The following is a 20840-nucleotide window of genomic DNA, read 5'->3' on the forward strand; positions in this document are numbered from 1 at the left end:
CATTTTCTAATGGGACGGCAAGAATCCCCTGAGTACAGGGGCAGTGACTAGTGAAGGAGGATGGACAATTGATGGACCCTTGATATTGATAACTACACTTATAAACCTTTTCTTTTGAAATTGAAACGTAGTCTAGTGTTATAGTTTCCCGAAGAGTTACCTCCTGAGAGTCTCCTTTTGCTAAAATGTGGCCTCTCTCTAAGCCAAATTCGGCACATAAATATATTACCTTCCCCCCAGCATGAGACATGACTTCCAGGGATGAGCCTCCTAGCACTAAGGGACTATTACCAAGCACCAACTAGCAGTGGAACTGTAAAAAGACCTTGACCAAAAGGGGGAAAGTGTAAAGACAAATGAGTTTAAGTGGCTAAGAGACATCAAAGTGAGTTGAGAGGTCATTTCAGAGGTTATGCTTATGCACATCTCAGCAGGATCTCATTGATTGCCACAGTAAATACTGCCTTAAATAGTGGGACTCCTGGGGGCTCTGGAAACATCCAGACACTATAGGCAGGGCTGACAGCTCAGGAATTTGGCACCTTGCCAGTGGGCCCTACTTTCGAATTTATGCTCCCCAGCGTGACAGTGTTGGACTCAGTTGTAGTTTCCCTACACGTGACTCTTCCATCCTTTATATTTGAACATATAGTCAGTATTAGATTTGCTAGGTTTATGTCCAGGAGACTGAAATCTTTGGGCTTTTCATGTGCCGGTAAGGCCCTGAGTAATAACAGAGTTACAACACCTAGTCTCCAGTTCATTGGACTCACCCAGGACAACTAACAAGGAAATGATGATGGACAATGACCATCCCAGGGAACAGAGAGAGTCAGCAACTGCAAGCAAGATAGTCCCATCCATCTGCCCCACGGGATCTAAGCCCCCTCTCAATTAGAGGTGGAGTGGGCATCACCATCCTGGAATCCTCAGGATTGGGGAGTGAACAATGGACTAGAGCAGACTTACGGTTATTCTACTACAGACTTATTGTTATTCTGGCAATGCCTCCACATCTCATTGATGTGGAGGCAGTAACTGTTGGAGGTTCTGAAGGGAAGGAAAAGGAAGGAACGGGTTAATATGGGGGCATTTTGTGAGACACTGGAATTGTCCTAAGTGACATTGCAATGATGAATACAGGCCAATGTATATCTTGTCATAACTTACAAGGTTTTGTAGGAGAGAGTTTAAGCTATAATCTAAACTATAATCCATACTTAGTAGAAATGCTCCAATACATATTCACCAATTGTAACAAATATACCATACTAAGGAAGGATGTTGTTAATGTAGGAAAGTGTAGGAGGGGTAGGAAGTGGGGCATATGGGAATCCCCTACATTTTTTATGTATCATTTATGTAATCTAAGTGTCTTTAAAAAATAAAATTTAAAAACTTTTTAAAAATAAGAAAAAAATAATGTGAGTTGGGCTTCTTACTAAATTTAGCACCATTCTTCCCATTCATCCAATTTCATACCATTGCCCAAAGAATCTAGTTAACAGGCAGTAGGATTTGCCCTCCCAGATATCAAGACTTAATATGAAAACCACAGTAATTAAGATAGCTATTGACACATGGATAGACAAGTAGATCAATGGAATTCTATATAAAGAGCCCAGAAACAGACCAATGCACATATGGAATCTTGATTTACAACACAACTGGCATTGCTTAACAGTGGTGGAAAAATAAAGTGGTGATAGGATAATTTGTTATCCACATGGGAAAAAAATTAAACTCATCTCTACCTCACACCATATCAAAAACTTAAATATGAAAAAACATAGGGAAACGGACTTTGGCCCAGTGGTTAGGGCGTCCGTCTACCACATGGGAGGTCCGCGGTTCAAGCCCCGGGCCTCCTTGACCCGTGTGGAGCTGGCCCATGCGCAGTGCTGATGCACGCAAGGAGTGCCATGCCACGCAGGGGTGTCCCCCGCGTTGGGAGCCCCACGCGCAATGAGTGCACCCGTAAGGAGAGCCGCCCAGCGCGAAAGAAAGTGCAGCCTGCCCAGGAATGGTGCCGCCCACACTTCCCGTGCCGCTGATGACAACAGAAGCGGACAAAGAAACAAGACGCAGCAAAAGGACACAGAAAACAGACAACCGGGGGAGGGGAGGGGAATTAAATAAATAAAAAATAAATCTTTAAAAAAAAAAAAAAAAGAAAAAACATAGAAAAAATTATTTGGGAGTAAGAAAAGATTTATTAAACAAGACAGAAAAAAAACTCAAATTATAAAAGAAAGGACTGATAAATTTGACTATTTTAAAATTAAGAATGTCTGGCACAATAGGACACCATAAAGAGATTGAAAAGAAATAGATAAAGCAATCTACAAACTGGGAGAAGATATTCCCAATACATTCAACCGACAAAGGATTAGTATCCACAATTATAGGAAATGTCTATAATCTGTAAGAAAAAAAAATGGGCAAAAGGCATGCACAGACATTTCACAGAATAACAAAAACGAATGGCCAGGGGGAGATACTCAGTGACCAGGGTGATACAAATTAAAATCAGAATAATATACTATTTCTCTCCTAGCACAATGGCCAAAAATAAAGTATAGCTGGTGCTAAGAGAGGATGACTATTTGAAACCAGTGGAACTTTTATACATTGCTGGTAGGAGTAAAAATTGCTACAACAGCTTTGGAAAGCAGTGTGGCCTTAACCTAGTTAAATATGCACATGTTTTGTAAGACAACAATTCTATTCCTATATTTGGATGTAACAGTCAACACTATTTAACAAGCAGTAAATCATAGGTACCAATCAATCAGAAAGCATGTCAGCCTATATTTAGTAGTAGTGTGGACCTATTGACTATTAGCATTAATAATTGCTTTAGTTTGCTAAATATGGCTAGGAGTAATATACTAGAAATCAGTTGGCTTTTACAATGGGATTTATTAGGTTAAAAGCTTACAGTTCTGAGGTTGTGAAACTGTCCAAATCAAGGTCATCATTAAGAGGTGCGTTCTCACTGAGCTGCAGCTGTGGGCAATCAGGAATCTGGCAGGGAATAATAGGGGCAGCTGGTCACTTCCTTTCACCCAGCTGCTTCAGCTTTGGGCTGCTCCGTCTGTGGCTTTTCTCCTGGGTTCATTGATTTCAACTTCTAGAGGTTTCTCTCTGCCTCTGCTGTTCATTTTTTTCCCTGTGGCTTTTTGTTCCTCCGATTATAAAGGAATCCAGTAAGAAGGCTAAGACTCTCCCTGAGGCACACAATCAAAGGCCCATAGCCAAGTGATTTAATAAAAAAGTCCCACCTACAATAGGTTTATATGTATAGGAATGGATTAGTTTTAAGGAGAGGATTTTCTGGGATCCACCCAGCTTTAAGGTGTCACAAATACATATATATAAGAGAAACTTGCATGTGTGTACCAAAGTGTTACCAGGAGCATTTATTTTTTATTTTTCATTCATTTTTTAAAAATATTACATTCAAAAAAATATGAGGTCCCCATGCATCCCCCACCCCCCCACACCCCCCACTCCCCCCACAGCAAAACTCTTCCCCCATCATCATGACACATCCATTGCATTTGGTGAATACATCTCTGAGCACCACTGCACCTCATGGTCAATGGTCCACATCATAACCCACACTCTCCCACATTCCATCCTGTGGGCCATGGGAGGATCTACAATGCCAGGAGCATTTTTTGTAATATCCATCAACCATTTAATGGATGACTATATTGCAGTGTATTCACACAAAAGAGTAAGGGAAATGAATGACTATACCTACATGCATCAACATAGATGAATCTCAAAGACATAGTATTAGATGAAATAAACCAATCTCAGAAGAATAGAAGATTATATGTACATAAAATGATTTCTTCTATATAATAAAGATCAAAAACTGGGAAAACATCATTTCGACCACTTCTCCCCAGGAAACAAGACCTTGACCCTGTCCTCTAAACATAGAAGCTCAAAACCTGAAGACTTCAGGGGTTATTCAACTTACCCATTTAATTTTGTAAATGAAAGAGAATAAGTACAAGACTTGAATTCACAAAACTTGGATTCTACGCTTGGCCCTCTAAGTAATAATTTTCTGACAATAGGGAAATTATTTAATGTCTCTGGGGATAATAGTAGTTGTCCTTCCTATAACTAAAACTACAAATATGAGATATTATAGAGGAGAAAATGAGAATATATGATTTTTAAAGTTTATTAAATTTTAGTAGTAATTTCTTTGACATTATAAAGACATGCATATGTGCATTAAGTTAAATATCATACATTTAATAGAACATTGCAGATCCAAAATGCACATATGACCCATATTGAAGGCACATGACTATTCTTTAATTAAAGAAATATCTTGATAAATGAGTTAAAGTGCCTTAATGGACATTTTGCACCTGTTTTTGGTCTCTCACAGACCAATTTCTGCTCACCCATTAGGAGAGTGGAAGCACTGCTGAAAGGAGTAAGACTGGGTGGGAAGATGCTAGGTTTAACTGAGAGAGATACTTATCTGAGACAGGCTAAGGGGAAGAAGTCAAGGGGTAAAGTGAAGGTCATAGCAGGAAAAATGATATCGAGCATGAATCTTCAAAAATGTGAGGCTCTGACGAAAATGAGAGCATGAATTCTATACTTAGCAGTTAGGAGAGTTAGTCCCAGGACAGAAATAGATACTTGGAAGTGGTCAAGGAACATGATTTCAATCTAAGGCTGGGAAGAGTGAGTGTGGGCTGGAGCTAGGCAAGCCTGGATCCCTCATTCACATATCACAGTTGGTCTTCCTGTCACAATTTATACAGAAGCAACATTAAAGAGTATGGTAGGCTTAAAGCAGTGCTCCTTCTCTACCAAAGAAATGTTTTAAATCTGGAGAGAGGACTATGAGCTAGTAACAACTAATAACCATACTAATAAATAATGTTCTTTGAGTACTTATTATGTGAATAATGTTAAGGACTTTTTTTTTCTTTTTTTCTTTTTTTCTTTAACAGGGAAGAGCGCGAACGCAGTCCCCCACTACCACAAATTATGCAGGCGAGTTTCCCACATTTGGGGAAATCGCAGGGGTCAGCACTTCCGGAGTGCAATGGATAAGCCTCGCCCTGGGAAAACCATCTTCGTGATCATGGTATCTCCCGTGCCAGGTAAGTATGTTAAGCACTTTTCATCATTTAATTATCAAAAAATCCTATGATGTGATTGGTCTATAAACCCATCACTTCTCTAATAAAAAATTTTTAGTAGAAAGGCTTTTATACTACTAATCAAAAATATTATGAAGAATAATGAAAATTGAAGATTACTAATTGGTTACCAGTGGCATTAGAATTCAGCACTTTCCTTAATTAATGCCAAATCTGCATTTTATGACCCTCCCTTGAAACAATTTAATTCCTGCTATAAAATATTGCAAACAAATATCTGGGTTTCAGTAAAGACAGTTCTCTATAAATATACTTGAACCTGAAAACAAATACAAATTTTTTTACAATTTAGAGCAATAATTCCATTACCACCATTCTCTACTTCTATAATATATGCCCTTTCCTCAGAGGCATGCATGCCATCTCAAAAAACAATTGTTTTCCCACATAATCAGCTAATGGCAGTATAGGAGTCAGTAGTCATTAGAAGGCATTTAAAGCAGTTGAAAATCCATTCATAGTGCTTCCTGTTTCATAGACCATGAAAATTAATGTTATTTCTGTACTATATAGGTTGCTTTCAGTGCCAGAAGTTAAAGGGCATGAAGAGGGAGGGGACATTTATAGGATTTTTTTCAAGTTGGAAGAAAGATGGCATGCTAAGGAGCATTAAAAAATTCAGATATACAAGGTGTTTTTGGATTTGCAAATTTTTTTCAGAAATTTACATAGTATATAGAGAAATATAAAGCTATGAGCAATAATAAATTTTTATGTAATTTTTAAAAATCTTATGATGTAGTTACTAAAATTAGCTCTATTTTAGGATAAAGTAACTTCCCTAAGGTCATAAAGCTAGTGTGGGCCAGAGCCAGCACTTGGCCTCGGCCTGTATGACTTCATAGCCGTGCTCTTAACCACTAAACACTGTCTCTTAATTCTTACCAAAATATTACTTTTGGTGGCCTCAAGTTTTCATTCACAGCCCCCAAACCATGTGCTCCTTTAAAATTAGATTAAAATTGATTATCTTTTTAGATTTTAATTAAGCAGTTGTAAGAACATTAATATTGACAGTGAGATGTTTTCCCAATTACATTTCAGTTTAACAACATAAGGATGACTGAAATTTGAGCTCAACTTGGCTTTTCAGGTCCTCTTGTGGTACAACTCCATTACTACAGTTTAGGTTTTTAGATATCTTGTCATTTTGGAGTTTTTCCAAAAGTGAATTGTAAAGATACAAAAAATCAGCATTAAAAAGCCTTTAGTCTAAGGGATATTTTAGTCTGCAAGATATATTATTGAGAAGGGTATTTTGTTGAATAACTTTTTAAAATGATTATGTTAATAGCAGAGATATAGTTCATGATATAACCATCTTCCAAATAAAATTTAAACCTGATTTTCTATACCATAACTATACATCTGTGTTGTCTGATACGTTAGCCACAGACCATATGTGGCCATTGAGCACCTGAACTATGACAAGTGCTAATAAGGAACTACATTTTTTAATTTTTATTTTGCTGTATTTGATTTTAATTTAATTAAATTTAAAAACTGAAGCAGTGTACGATATTTTTCTGTTAAACACATTTGTACTATTTTGGTAGGACTCCATTTCACTTTGTTGAAAATTTAGCAACCAAATTAAGATGTGGTATAGATATAAAAGACACTGCAGATTTCAAATAGTATGAAAAAGAAAAACGTAATATATCTCATTAAAATTTTATATTGACTGCATAATACATTTTGATATATTGCTTCAAATCAAATAAAATATTTAAATTAATTTCACTTGTTTCTTTTTACCTTTCTTATGTGGTTGGTAAATAATTTAAAATTATATATGTGCCTAACGTTATATTTCAATTGGATAGTGCTGCTCTAGAGTCTTTAAACACAGAGTTCCTAGTGGAGATCCTGATTTGCAGAGACAATCTATAAATGGGATATTATGCCCTTAGCTAGGGCCACAGTCAGATCTAATCTTCATTGTATTCCAAGCTGCATCTCTTACAGCCCAGCTTCCCATCTGTGCTCAGGAAAAGGACACAGGTATTCAAAGAGATGGATTGCCACCCCATCTCTGCACTCAGGGTAGCAGGGGCTGTCAGCACAGCAGTGTCCAGGCAAAGGCTTCTGGCTGGCACATTTCCAAGCATTGGCCCCAATCTCTGTCCTCACATTATTGGATATTTCTGTCCATTTGTGGCTGATCTGACCTTTTAGTGGTGTTCAAGCTAGCTGCAGGCTGATTGCTTTAACAATGTGTAGACATTCTGCATTATTTTAAGTAACTTGAGGTGAAAAAATTCAATTGGATAAAAAATACACATATAATTCCAAAAAATCACTATTATATCTGTCAAATAAAATAACTCTTGAATTCTATAATATAGTTTCAACGTTGGTACATTTTGAAATGTAAACAATGGTTTTACATTTTGAATCAAGTTTCTCATCAATGGCGACCATCAAGAATTTGAAGATGATCTTTTAAAAAGGCTTGATCAGGATTTGCAAGGAGCCTTTCAAGCACAAAACTTTGGTTCCTTCAATGAATGGCATGAAAGAAAATTCCTTGGATTAAAAAGAAAAGGAGAGGGGAGGGGAGGGGAAGGGAGGGAAAGAAAGTTCAGCGCATGAGGCAAGATGTTCAGAAGCAAACAGAATTGTGACTGCCCCTTCCATAATGAGAGAATCAACTCGCCTTATAAAGTATTTGGCACAATGTGACCCCAGGTAAGTGCTTGGCAAATGTCAAGCCTGCTGCAATGCCCAGCCCCTCCTCTGCCCCCTCATACTTGCCAGGGATTTACTTTGATTTCTCAAGAAAGAAAAGAGTTTCACGCTTTCATTGTTTTTGACAACCTTGAGAGTTTCGAGAACTGGTCAGGTATTTTGTACAATAACCCACAGTTGAGACTTTCTGATATTTTCCTCATGATTAGCCTGGGGTTAGTTTGGGGGAGGAAGATCACAGAGGTAAAGTGCCATTCTCATCACAGCATATCAAGTCATACTATCAACATGAATTATCACAACTGATGTTCATGTTGATCACTGAGTTATATATTGGAAAGTGATTAAAATGGGAAATTTTGTTTTATGTAAGTTACTAGAATAAAATTTTTAAAAACCTAGGACTGTGCAACACAGTGAACTCTAATGTAACATGTGGATGATAGTTAATAGTATAATTTTAATAATATTGTTTCATCAATTGTTACAAAGTTACCACATTAATGCAAAGTGTTAATAAGGAAAACCGTGTGTATAGATGTGGGTATGTAAGAACTCTATTTTCTGAATGATTTCTCCATAAATCTGTAGCTTCTCTAATTTTAAAAAAGCAGTTAAGGGAGGCAGACTTGGCCCAATGGATGGGACGTCCGTCTACCACATGGGAGGTCCACTGTTCAAACCCCAGGCCTCCTTGACCCGTGTGGGGATGGCCCATATGCGGTGCTGATGCGTGCAGGGAGTGCCGTGCTGCGCAGGGGTATCCCCCGCGTAGGAGAGCCCCACGCTCAAAGACTGCACCCCGTGGGGAGAGCCACTCAGGGCGAAAGAAAGTGCAGCCTGTCCAGGAGGGGCACCGCACACAGGGAGAGCTGATACAGCAAGATAACACAACAAAAAGAAACAGACACAATAAGATGATGCAACAGAAAGAAACACAGATTCTCGGTGCTGCTGATAAGGATAGAAGCAGACACAGAGGAGCACACAGCAAATGGGCACAGAGAGCAGACAACTGGAGGGGGGAGAGAAAAAAAAAGCAGTTAACACCCAAAAATGTGCTACATTTTTACATTATATAATGATGAAAATACATTAATAAAAATGAAATACGAAGTATTAAGAATGAAATTAAATACTGAATTTGAAGAAAATAATAAGAATTTTAAGCTTCCTTTTTTTTTTTTCATTGTGGAACATTCATTTTATTTGGCAAATACATTTTTGAGCACTGATGCAGTGCATGGATAATAGTTTACACTGAAATTTACTCTTCCGCAGTCCATTCAGTGGGTTATGGCAGGCTATATAATGTCCAGGCCCTGTTCCTGTAATATCATTTAGGACAACTAAAAATCCCCAAAATATCCCCACATCACATCACTTCTTTCCTCTCCCTGCCCTCAGCAACTACCGTGGCCACTTTCTCCACATCAATGCTACAATTTCTTCCATTACTAGCCACAGTAGTTCTATACTGGAATACCAGCAAATCTACTCTAGTTCATATTTTATTATTTTATTCCTCCATCCTGTGGACACTGGGATGGTGATGTCCACTCCACCTCAAAATCAACAGGATACCTAGATCCCACATGGTTCATGGATGTGATTCTCTTGCTTGCAGTTGTAGGCACTCTTGGTTCCCTAGTGTGGTGGTTGACCATATTCACCTCCCTCTTAGCTGACCTAGGCAAGTCCAAATAACCAGAGTAGGAGGTGCAGGTCTTTTAAGCTTCCTTTTGCAAATACAACTTTACAGTTGCTTTGCAGCAAAACTCCTCAAAAGGGTTATGATGGTTAGAATGATGTGTCAGATTGACCAGATAAAGTTACCCAGTTGTTTGGTCAAGCAAGCACTGGGCTAATTGTAATACAGGGGCATTTCATGGACTTTAACCATCAGAGAGTTCATCGCATAGATGGCTGGTTACATCTACAATCAACTGAGGAGATCACGATCAGCGATGAGTGATATCTAATCAGCTGAAGGCCTTAAAAGGGGAAGTGATTGGAATCTGAGCCTCCTCTTGACATAAAGGTGCAATGGACACAACCAATCCAGTGTCCACATAGAAGAGGTGGCATTGGATTGGGAAAAGTGGACATAATGGACAAAGGGTATGGGGAAAGGCAGGAAGAGATGAGAGGTGGAGGCGTCTTCGGGACATGGAGCTGCCCTGGATGGTGCTTCAGAGGTAATCACCGGACATTGTAAATCCTCACAGGGCCTACATGATGGAATAGAGGAGAGTATGGGCCATGATGTGAACCAATGTATATGAGGTGCAGAGGTGCCCAAAGATGTACTTACCAAATCCAATGGATGTGTCATGATGATGGGAACGAGTGTTGTTGGGGGGGGGGGGAGAGGGGGGGGTGGGGGGGTGGGGTTGAATGGGACCTCACATATATATTTTTAATGTAATATTATTACAAAGTCAATAAAAAATAAAAAAATTAAAAAAAAAAAAAAAGAGAGAATTTCCCGTCTTTACTTCTGACAGCCATTGTCTCCTGGAGAACTCATCAAGGACTTTCATCATAGCCCCTGGCTTCAGCCTGCCCTATGGGATTTGGACATGTGCATCCCCACAGTCTCATGAGACAATTTTATAAAATCTCATACTGTTTATAGGTATCTCTTGTTCGTTCTGTTTCCCTAGAGAGCCCTAACTAATACAGCTTGGGACTGGGAGGGTTCTTGAGAAACAGCATCTTAAAAAGGGATTTCTGAAATGTTTCGGGTATTTTTGCAATTGGCTCTCTACTCTGATTAGATTTGAGGATTCTAATAACTCCCTTTCCAATAATCAAGAGGCCACTGGCAGTCTATAGTGTGAATTAGCAATAGAGATACCCAAATTATCACCGCTGGATATGAACTACCTCCATGTTTATAAGAGACAAGGATCTGGGTGAGAGTGTTTTTAACACCTTACAAGATGTACTTACCAAATCCAATGGATGTGTCATGATGATGGGAACGAGTGTTGTTGGGGGGGGGGAGAGGGGGGTGGGGGGGTGGGGTTGAATGGGACCTCACATATATATTTTTAATGTAATATTATTACAAAGTCAATAAAAAAAATTATGGTTAGAGGTGAAAAAAAAAAGAGTTTCATGGAGTTAAAAGGTATACTGATATTGGCTGGCTATTCCTAATTATGCTAGATACAGTTACAAAAGAAAGAGATGAGCTGAAGGCTTCAAATTTGCAACTTATGCACTGTATGAATGATGAGAAAAGCTTCTATGTGTGCTCTGAAAAAATACCTTGTTTTGTGCAGCTGCAGAATTGAGAGCTCTGAAAACCAGACTCAGAGTCTCATTGTATGAGTAGCAGAGCTACAAAGGAAACTAAAATCTCAACCTTGCAGGGTGTCTGCTGTTAAAGTGAGGGCACTGATCAGAAAGGAGTGGAATCCTGAGGCTTGAGATGGAGATATATGGTTTGAGGATGATAACAATGGGGACATTGAAACCATAAATTCTGCTGAGACTTTGCCAGCTAAACCTGTAATGGTGTACTTTGAAGAGAACATCTAACTCAAGCCTGCATCACCAAACCCCCAGCCTGCCCCAAGGAGTCCATACCCCCTCCCTGACCTAAGGAGGGTACCAATGAACCTCAAGCCTGTACTACCCAATCCCCAGCCTGACCCAAGGAGTCTGGACCTCCTCCCTGATCTGAAGAAACCATCACCCAACCTCAACCCTGCCGTGAGGATCTACCATCAAACCCCCATCTGAAGAGATTAATACTGTCTCACCAGATGAAACTGCAAGGGAATGCCCTGAGATAACTGACTTGCAAGACACTTCTAATGCTTCTCCTTACCCACCTCCACCACCCCTCTTCTCTTTCAGACCTATAACTAGACTAAAGTCAGAACAAGCCCCCAAAGGTGAAGTACAAAGTCTGACCCATGAGGAAGTACACTATACTCCAAAAGTGTTGCATGAGTTTTCCAATTTATATAGACAGAAATCAGAGGAATATGTGTAGGAATGGATATTAAGGGTATAGGATAATGGTGAAGGGAATATAAATTTGGATCAGGCTGAATATATTGATATGGGCCCACTAAGCAGAGATTCTGGAGTCAAAGTTATAGCTTGAGTGGTGAGAAAGGACTCTAACAGTTTGTTCGGGAGGCTGGCTAAAACATGGACCAAAAGATGCCCTAGAATGTCTGAGGTGAAGATGCCTGATTTGCCCTGGTATACTGCAAATGAGGGGACCCAAAGGCTTAGAGAGACTGGAATGCTAGAATAGAGCCATCATTTAAGACCTGCCTACCAACACCAGGAATGTCCAGAGGACACACCTTTTACTAGGACTGTGAGAAATAAATTCGTAAGACTAACTCCATCTTCGTTGAAGAACTTTGTGGTTGCTCTTCTCTGTAGGTCAGATATTACTGTTGGAACTGCTGTCCCAGAACTAGAATCTTTCAACACTATGGGGATGATTGGGTCCTGGGCTGGCAGAGGCCAAGTAGTAGCACTTAATCACCAAAGACAAGGAGGGTGTGGCTATTACAAAAGGCAGGCTCAAAGCAGCAATCAAAAAGAGTCTAAGTCACATAAACATATGGCATTGGCTAATAGATCATGGGGTACCTAGAAGTGAAATACATGGGCAATCTACTAAATTCCTACTTGATATGTATAAGCAGAAGGATTCTAGGTTGAGTGAACAAAACCCTAACTTGAATTACAGAAACAGAGAGTCACAGCATAACCAATTCCCAGACTTGAGACAGTTTGCAGAGCCAGAGCCCCTTGAATGAGGGGAAGACCAGTGCCCTTGGGGAAGGATACTGTTACACTACCAAAAATGTATACTGTTATTCTTCCACCCAACTTTCCCCAGAAAACTATGGCCTTTTACCAGAGTAACTATGCTTTGGGGAAAAGGAAATGATCAGACATTTTGGGGATTCTTTGGCACTGGCTCAGAAGTGATAATAATTCCAGGTGACCCAAAACATCACTGTGGTCCAATCAGAGTAGGGGCTTATGGAGGTCAGGCTATCAATGGAGTTTTAGTTTGGATCCATCTCACAGAGGGTACAGTGGATCCGCATACCCATTCTGTGATTATTTCTCCAGTTCCTGGGTGCGTAATTGGAATGGACATATTCAGTAACTGGAAGAATCCCCACATTGGATTTCTGACTTGGATTCCTTGAGGAATTGCAGACATGAGTGCCACCATCATGAATTTGAAAGATGCAGGGGTGATGATTCCCACCACATCCCCATTCAACTCTAATATTTGGTCTGTGCAGTAAACAGATGGATCTTGGAGGATGACAGTGGATTATCATAAATTAAACCAGGCGGTGACTCCAATTGCAGCTGCTCTTCCAGATGTGGTATCATTGTTTGAGCAAAAGAACACATGCCCTGGTACCTCATATGCAGCTATTGATCTGGCAGATGCTTTTTTCTCAATGGCCATTAGTAAGGACCACCAGGAAAAGTTTGCTTTCAGCTGGCAAGGCCAGCAATATACCTTCTCTGTCCTGCTTGAGGGGTATCTCAATTCTCCAGCCCTATGTCATAATATTGTCTTCAGGGATCTTGATCGTCTCTTCCTCTCACAACACATCACATTGGTCCATTATATTGATGATATCATGCTGATTGGACCTAATGAGGAGGGAGTAGCAATTACTCTAGACTTATTGGTAAGGCATTTGTGTGAGAGAGGATGGGAGATAAATCTAACAAAAGTACAGGGGCCTCCCACATTCATGAAATTTCTAGGTATCCAATGGTGTGGGGCATGTTGGGATAGCTCTTCTAAAGTGAAGGATAAGCTATTGCATCTAGCCCCTCCTATGATCAAAAAAGAGGCACAACACTTAGTTGGTCTCTTTGGTTCCTCATTTGGGTGTGCTACTTGGGCCTGTTTACAAAGTGACCAGAAAAGCTGATCATTTTGAGTGGGGACCAGAACAAGAGGAGGCTCTATGACAGGTCCAGGCTGCTGTGCAAGCTGCACAGCCACTTGGGCCATATGAGCCAGCAGGTCCAATGGTGCTGGAAGTGTTAGTAGCAAATAGAAATGCCACCTGTAGCCTTGGCAGGCCCCTATAGGAGAATCATGATGCAGACCCTTAGGATTTTGGAGCAAAGCCCTGCCTTCCTCTCCAGATAAATTCTCTCCTTTTGAGAAGCAGCTTATGGCCTCCTACTGGGTCTTAGTAGAGACTGATGATTAACCATGGGCCATCAAGTTACCATAAGACCTGAGTTGCCTATCATGAGCTGGGTATTGTCTGACCCACCAACCCATAAAGCTGGGCATGCACAGCAGCACTCCATAATAAAGTGGAAGTGGTACATACGAGATAGGGCTCAAGTAGGTCCTGAAGACACAAGTAATTTACATGAGAAAGTAGTCCAAATGCCCGTGGTCACCACCCCTGCCATGTTACCTTCTTTTTTCCAAACCACAGGTATGGTCTCTTGGGGAGTTCCTAACAATTAGTTGACTGAGAAAGAGAAAGGTCAAGCCTGGCTGTTAGATGGTTCTGCATGATATGTAGGTACAACCCAAATGTGGATAGCTACAGCACTGCCGCCCCTTTCTAGGATGTCCCTGAAGGACAGTTGTGAGAGCAAATCCTCCCAGTGGGCAGAATGTCAAGCAGTGCACCTGGTCATTCATTTTTCTTGGAAGGAGAAATGGTCAGAGGTATATTTGTTCATTGATTCATGGGCTGTTGCCAATGGTTTGGCTAGATTGTCAGGGACTTGGAAGGAACATGACTGGAAAATCGGTGACAAAGAGGTATGTGAATAGACCTTTCTAAGTAGCCAAAATAACCCCATGAAAATCCCATTAAAATATTTGTAACCCATGAATGCTCACCAGAGGGTGACTTCTGCAGAGGAAGATTTTAATAATCAAGTGGATAAAATGACCCTCTCTGTGGCTAGCACTCAACTTCCTTCCCCAGCCACTCCTGTCATTACACAATGGGCTCATGAACAAAGTGGCCATGGTGGTAGAGATGGAGGTTATGCATCAGCTCAGCAACATGGACTTCCCCTCACCAAGGCTGACTTGGTTAGAGCCACTGCTCAGTGCCCAATCTGCCAGCAGCAGAGACCCACACTCAGCCCCCAATACAGCACCATTCCCTGAAGTGATCAGCCTGCTACCTGGTAGCAGATTGATTACATTGGACCTCTTCTATCATGGAAGGGGCAGCAGTTTGTTCTAACTGGAATAGACACATACTCCATATATAAGTTTGCCTTCCCTGCATGCAATACTCCTTCCAAAGCTGCCATATGTGGACTTAGTGAGTGTCTTATACACCACCATGGTGTTCCACACAGCATTGCTTCTGATCAAGGAACCCATTTCACAGCAAATGATGTGCAGGAATGGGCACATGCTCATGGAATTCACTGGTCTCACCATGTTCCCCATCATCCTGAAGTAGCTGGAATGATAGAATTGTGGAATGACCTTTTGAACATTCAATTAGTGTCAACTAGGTGGTAATACCTTGCAGTGCTGGGGCAATGTTCTCCAGGAGGTTGTGTATGCTTTAAATCAGCGTCCGTTCTATGGTGCTGTTTCTCCCATAGCCAAGATTCACGGGTCCAGGAATTAAGGGGTGGAAATGGGAGTGGCACCACCTACTATTACCCCTAATAATCTACTAGAAAAATATTTCCTTCCTGTCCCTGCAACCTTAGGTTCTGCTGGTCTTCAGGTCTTAGTTTCAAAAGGAGGAGTGTGTCCACTAAGGAACACAACAATGATTCCATTGAACTGAAAGTTAACAGCCACCTGGCCACTTTGGACTCGTTGTGCCTCTGAATCAACAGGCAAAGAATGGAATTACTATACTAGCTGGGATGATTGACCCTGACTATCAAGGGGAAATAGGACTACATCTACATAATGGAGGTAAAGAAGAGTTTGCCTGGAACACAGGAGATCTCCTAGGATGTCTCTTAGTACTACCATGCCCTGTGATTAAAGTCAATGGAAAATTGCAACAACCCAATCCAGGCAGGACTAACAATGTCCCAGAATCTTCAGGAATGAAAGTAAGGGTCATCCCACCAGGCAAAGAACCACAGCCAGTTGAACTGCTTGCTGAGGGTAATGGGAACATGGAATGGGGAGTGGAAGAGGAGAGCAATGAATATGAACTTTGACCATGTGACCAGTTACAGAAACAAGTACTGTAATAGTCATGCATATTTCTTCCTTGCTTTGTTATGAATATATTTGTATATATACATAAAACTGGTATCTTTTTTCCTTTCCTAACCTTTCCCTTTATTATATGACATAAGTTGTATTAGTTTCATGTCATAGTATTTAAGGATGTCAAGTCTAAGAGTGAATATTATGCAGAGACTTGCACCTTATTCTGGAGGGATTTAGTGTGTTTCTGGTTGTACACAGGATAGTTGAGTATTGTTAGGCTGTATATATATATATGTTATTGCTTTTTATTTAGAAACTAAGCATGGTTTAAGGTGATGTGTATGGCTGACATATTGACAAGGGTTAGACAGTGATAATTAGGCTAATGTGTGTAATCAGCCAGTAATGGTGCCCAGTTGTTTGGTCAAGCAAGCACTGGGCTAATTGTAATACAAGGGCATTTCATGGACTTTAACCATCAGTGAATTCATTGCATAGATGGCTGGTTACATCTACAATCAACTGAGGAGATCACCATCAGCAATGAGTGATATCTCATCTAATCAGCTGAAGGTCTTAAAAGGGGAAGTGATTTCAGCATTTAAAGAGAGAATTTCACCGGACATTGTAGATCCTCCCATGGCCCACTGGATGGAACGTGGGAGAGTGTGGGCTATGATGTGGACCATTGACCATGAGGTGCAGCGATGCCCAGAGATGTATTCACCAAATGCAATGGATGTGTCATGATGATGGGGGAGAGTGTTGCTGTGGGGGGGAGGGGGGTGAATGGGGACCTCATAGTTTTTGAATGTAATATTTTTAAAAAATGAATTAAATTTTTTTTTTAAAAAAGAGAGAATTTCCGTCTTTACTTCCGACAGCCAGTGTCTCCTGGAGAATTCATCAAGGACCTTCATCATAGCCCCTGGCTTCAGCCTGCCCTATGGGATTTGGACATGTGCATCCCCACAGTCTCATGAGACAATTTTATAAAATCTCATACTGTTTCCAGATATCTCCTGTTGGCTCTGTTTCCCTAGAGAACCCTGACTAATACAGTTGTCAGTACTCTCCCAAATTCCTCTCTTTCTAATTCCAATTGTTCCTTCTTTCTTTTCTTTTTGTTTTTTTTTTTAATCACTTTTTATTTTGAAACATTTTGAAGCTTATGGGGTGATTACAATACAAACACAGTAGAGAGAAGTACAACATACCTCTATCTCCCCAGATTCCCAGACCCACCAATTACCATTTTGCCACATTTGCCACATTGTTATATATATATACATGATATATATATATGTATGTATTCATGAGATGATGCTGTTTCCAAATACCTTTTTCTTTGTTTCATATTTTATAAGCTTTGTCTGCTTTTAAAAAATTTTCTTCTTCTTATTTTTTTTAATAGAAGATACATGGATCACACAAAATGTTACATTAAAAAAAATGAGTTTCCCATATACCCCACTCCCCACATCCCCCATTCCTCCCACATTGACAACTTCTTTCATAAGTGCAAGTAGCTTTTTCTTGATTCTTAGCATTTTCTTTATTTCTTGATTCAGGTGATGCCCTGTTACTGCAGTCCCAAAATTGTTTTTTGGAACTTTGACAAAGATGTTCCTGACAGTTCTTCCTGGATGTTCAAAGCTTCTATAAGGGGACAGAGCCCTGAACCTTCTCACTCCAACATTTTAATCAAGGCAGGCCATCTTCCTACTTTCTTCAAATTGTTTTATTAACTATCCCTGTCCTGTCCACCCTTTCCCACCACCTACCCAAGTCCCCATAGGCAACTATGTGTATTAGTTTCTCTGTTCTCCTTCCAGGGTTTCTTTACGAAAATGAAAGCATTTATGAGACACAGTTCTATCTTCCTCACCCTGTAGTACCTGTAGTATGGGACATTCTATATATTGCTTTTTTTCCCCCTTTTTAAAATCATGGTAAAATATGCTTAACATAAAATTAGCCATTTTAACTATTTCGAAGAGTAAATTTCAGTGGCATTTAGTATATTCACAATGTTGTGCAAGCATAACCTCTATTTCTAGAACTTTTTCATCACCCCAAGTGGAAATCTGTACCTATTAGAAGTCACTTTCCATTCAACCCTCCCACTAGCCCCTGAAAACCACTAATCTGCTTTCTGTCTCTATAGGTTTACATATTCTGAATATTGCATATAAACAGAATCATGTAATAGGTCGCTACTGGGGACTGAATTATGTCCAACACAAAAGGCATTTTTAAGACCCAATCCCTGGTCCTGTGTGTATGAACTCATTTGTAAATAGGATCTATGAAGATTTCATTAGTTAAGGTGTGCCCAAACTGAATGAGACAATCCAATATGGTCAAAGTCCTTACAAGCAAAGGAAATTTGGCATGGAAGTGAGAATGTTATGGGAAAAGCAAGAAGCCAGAAGTCAACACAACCCAAAAGAAGAAAGGAAAAGACAGGCATCACCATGTGATGGGACAGCCAAGGAACCCCAAAGATTGCAGCAGCCAGCCCCACAATGCCACATTCTTCAGGGGAAAAAAGCATTGCCTTGCTGACACATTGATTTTTGTCTTCTCCCAATCTCAAAACCAGGAGCCAATAAATTCTCATAGTTTACCTCAACCCATTGTATTGTATTTGTTTTAGCAACCAGGAAACTAAAACGGTGTTCTTTTTTTGTTTGGTTTCTTTCTCTTAACATAATGTTTTCAAGGTTCATCCATGTTGTAGCATGAATCAGTATTTCATTTCTTTTTACAGCTCTTTACACTTAGAAATGTATCCAAGAGAGCATAGAGATCATCCTCATTAATTTTTCAGCTGTACCCTGTTCTATTGTGTAGATAAACCATAATTTAAATAGCCTACAATTGCAGAACATGGGCTCATTCACTATTACAAACAAAACCACAATTAAAATACATATAATTGTGTACATGTGGAGGTGTAATTAATGAATGGAGTCCCGGGAGCAATGGCAATTTGGTAGGGATAGCCCTTTATAGAGGTTATACTATTATGCATCCCACTAGCAATGTCTCTCTGTTTCCATGCAGTTTTTCTTCCCATTCTCATTTGATCTTTTTTTAATCAAGATTTTGTATGAAAGGACAGGAATTAAAGAGGTGTAGAGGCAATAGAAAGTATAGCATTTAAGGAACTATTCAAATGATTCAATATTGTTCAAATATAGTAGTGGGGGAAGTAGGGAGACAGATGTAAACACAGATGTAAAGACGGGAGTAAATGCAATAAATTAGGCTGGAGAGGTATAAACACACACACACGCACACACACTAGAGGAATATCAATAATTTAACTCAAGTATAGTTTGCAGTTGCAGAGGAGGGTGGGAAATCAATGTAAACACAGGTGTAAAGATGAGGGTAAAACCTGAGTAATACCTAATGCATTTTTAATGGAAGGATGAACCAAAAACTAAAAACAAGATGGTTACTAACAGGTAGAGAGAGAAAAAGTTGTAGGGAACATCAAGGATAGACTTTACACTTGTCCGACTATGCCTTGTTTTTTAGAATTGATTTTGGAGCTACATAAGCATAAGCCAAAATTAAATTTTAAAAAGCCCATAAAAATCAAAAGCAAAACAAAGAAAAGGAACCTAATTGTATAGTGAGTAGGTAGCATAACCTCACAGAGAAGAGCTATACTATTGTTTTAATTACCTAGGTTTGCATAAGCAAATACCATGAAATAGGTGGGGTTAAACAATGGGAATATATTGGCCCACAGATTTGAAGCTGGGAAAACATTCAGACCAAGGCATTATCAAGGTGATACTTTCTCTCTAAAGACTGGGGCATTGTGGGACTGGCTACTGAAGATCTTTGGACCCTCTGTCACATGGCAAGGCACATGGTGACATTTCCTGGTCTCTTCCTTCTCTTCTGGGTTCCATTTCAGCTTCTTGCTTCCTGTGGCTTTCTTGCTCTCTCTCCCTCTCTATCTCCCTCCCTCCCCCCACATCACTGAATTTCATTCTACTTATGAAGGACTCCTGTCCTCCAGAAATAAGTTTAAGACCCATCCTGATTGAGATGGGCCACACCTTAACTAAAGTAACTTCTTCAAAATGTCCTACTTACAATGGGTTTGCACTAACAGGAATGGATTAAACTTAAGAAATTTTCTGGGGCATATACAGCTTCAAACCACCACGATTGTTCTGGTTTTGCATACACGTGAAATTTTCCTTAATGAGGAGAGAGGGAGGGAGAGACCAGAAGGCTAGTGAGAGAGAGAGAGAGAGAGAGAGAGAGAGAGAGAGAGAGAGAGAGAGAGAGAAAGAGAAAGCAGAGAAATGGAAGGAAAATGTAAAGAATGTGGAGTCACAAAAACCATTCTCAAAGTCTGAGGGTATAATCTAAACAGAAAATTGCTGCCCAGAGGTCAAGTAAAATAAGGACTCTGAAGCATCCAATGCACTTAGCAACACTGAGAGGGAGCAGATTTTTTTTTAAGAAAGCATTTCATGTGGTTTGAAAAGGGCAAATGTACCATCAATGCAACAAGATGTAAGGTAAAATCAAGCCTGCATCTACAACATGGAAGAACCCTAAAGGCATCATGTTAAATGAAATAAGCCAGAAATAAAAGGACAAATATTGTACGATTCCACTTATATAAAATACCTAGGATAAGAAAATTTATAGAGACAGAAAGTAGATTAGAGGTTACCAGGGCCTGTTAATGGGGTGGGAGAGTGGAGGGACTTGGG

General features: G+C 39.9%; 1 non-coding gene across 1 annotated transcript; it reads right to left on the reverse strand.

Moving 5' to 3' along the window:
- Positions 1-4991: 4991 nt before the first annotated feature.
- LOC111760558 (U1 spliceosomal RNA) lies at positions 4992-5155 on the reverse strand. The gene has a single exon (XR_002794203.1). It is a non-coding gene; the product is annotated as a U1 spliceosomal RNA (small nuclear RNA).
- Between the last annotated feature and the right edge of the window lie 15685 nt (positions 5156-20840).

The sequence above is a fragment of the Dasypus novemcinctus genome, chromosome X, assembly GCF_030445035.2.
Source record: "Dasypus novemcinctus isolate mDasNov1 chromosome X, mDasNov1.1.hap2, whole genome shotgun sequence".
Lineage (NCBI taxonomy): Eukaryota > Metazoa > Chordata > Mammalia > Cingulata > Dasypodidae > Dasypus > Dasypus novemcinctus.